Below are 1,937 nucleotides of genomic sequence, written 5' to 3' on the forward strand. Positions count from 1 at the left end.
TTGGAGTTCCAGAAGGCAGATTTTAGCTTGCTTAGGAGTCTGGTTGGCAGAGTCCCTTGGGAGGCTGTCCTGAAGGGCAAAGGAGTCCGGGAAGGCTGGACATTCTTCAAGAAGGAAATCTTTAAGATGCAGGAACAGGGCATCCCCATGTGCTGAAAGACGAGCTGGTGGGGTAGACAGAAGGCAGATTTTAGCTTGCTTAGGAGTCTGGTTGGCAGAGTCCCTTGGGAGGCTGTCCTGAAGGGCAAAGGAGTCCGGGAAGGCTGGACATTCTTCAAGAAGGAAATCTTTAAGATGCAGGAACAGGGCATCCCCATGTGCTGAAAGACGAGCTGGTGGGGTAGAAGACCGGCCTGGCTGAACAGAGAGCTCTGGCTGCAGCTCAGGAAGAAAATGAAAGTCTATGGCCTATGGAAGAAGGGGCAGGTCACTCAGGAAGACTGCAAGGGTTTTGCAAGGCTGTGCAGGGAGAAAATTAGACAGGTCTAAGCCCATGTGGAACTTAATCTGGACAATAAAAAATGTTTCTATAAATACCTTGAGAGCAAGAGGAGCTAATGGCATCCTGGCTTGTATCAGAAATAGTGTGGCCAGCAGGAGGAGGGAAGTGATTGTCCCTCTGTACTCAGCACTGGTGAGGCCACACCTTGAATACTGTGTCCACTTTTGGGCTCCTCACTTCAAGAAGGACATTGAGGTGCTGGAGCGGGTTCAGAGAAGGACAACGAAGCTGGTGAAGGGTTTGGAGAACAAGTCTTATAAGGAACGGCTGAGGGAACTGGGAATGTTTAGTCTGTAGAAGAGGAGGCTCAGGGGGGACCTTATCGCTCTCTACAACTACCTGAAAGGAAGTTGTGGGGAGGTGGTGGTCAGTCTGTTCTCCCATGTTAAGAATGACAGGATGAGAGGGAATGGCCTCAAGTTACGCCGGGGGAAATTTAGGTTGGATATCAGGAAAAATTTCTTTATAGAGAGGGTTGTGAAGGACTGGAACAGTCTGCCCAGAAAGGTGGTGGAGTCCCCGTCCCTGGAGGTGTTTAAAAGCTGTGTGGATGTGGTTTAGGGACCCTGGCAGTACAGGGTGAATGGTTGGGCTTGATGATCTTAAAGGTCTCTTCCAACCGGATGATTCTATGAGGGCTAAGGAGAATCTCCATCTTCTATGGGTTGTGATTTTAACGTAGCAACCAAGGATGAGGAAAAGGCTGAGGTATGGATGCCTCCTTTGCCTCAGCCTTCAGTAGTAAGACCAGCTGGTCTCTGAGTGCTCAGCCCCTTGAGCTGGAAGACAGATGGGGAGCAGAATGAAGCCCCCATAACTCATGAGGAAATAGTGACCTATTGCACCACCTAGATGCTTACAAGTCTATGGGGCCAGATGAGATCTATCCTAGGGTACTGGGGAAGCTGGCAGAGGTGCTCGAAAATCCACTTCCCATCATTTATCAGCAGTCCTGGCTCACTGGGGAGGTCCCAGTTGACTGGAGGTTAGCCAGTGTGACACCCATCTATGAGAAGGGCAGGAAGGGAGGATTTGGGGAACTACAGGACTGTCTCTAGTTTGACTTTGGTCAGTCTGACTTTGGTGCCAAGGAAGATTATAGAGCAGATCATCCTGAGTACCATCATGTGGCACGTACAGGACAACCAGGTGATCAGGCCCAGTCAGCATGGGTATAGGGAAGGCATGTCCTGCTTGAGTAACCTGATCTCCTTCTATGACAAGGTGACTCGCTTAGTGGATGAGGGCAGGACTGTAGACATTTTGTACCCAGACTTAGTAAAGCTTTTGATGCTGTTTCCCACAGAATTCTTCTGGAGAAACTGTCTGCTCATGGCTTGGATGGGTGTATGGTTCACTGGATAAAAAACTGACTGGATGTCTGGGCCCAGAGAGTGGTAGAGTTAATGCATTTCAATCCAGTTGGTGGCTGGTC

The 1,937-nt window shown here is 49.7% G+C and overlaps 1 protein-coding gene across 1 annotated transcript in view; it reads left to right on the top strand.

Moving 5' to 3' along the window:
- LOC104495052 (integrator complex subunit 6) overlaps positions 1–1,937 on the top strand; it is a 39,364-nt gene that overhangs the window by 18,661 nt on the left and 18,766 nt on the right. The gene's annotated exons all lie outside the window — the stretch shown is intronic.

Source organism: Buceros rhinoceros, unplaced genomic scaffold (assembly GCF_000710305.1).
Source record: "Buceros rhinoceros silvestris isolate BGI_N320 unplaced genomic scaffold, ASM71030v1 scaffold5066, whole genome shotgun sequence".
Taxonomy (NCBI): Eukaryota; Metazoa; Chordata; class Aves; order Bucerotiformes; family Bucerotidae; genus Buceros; species Buceros rhinoceros.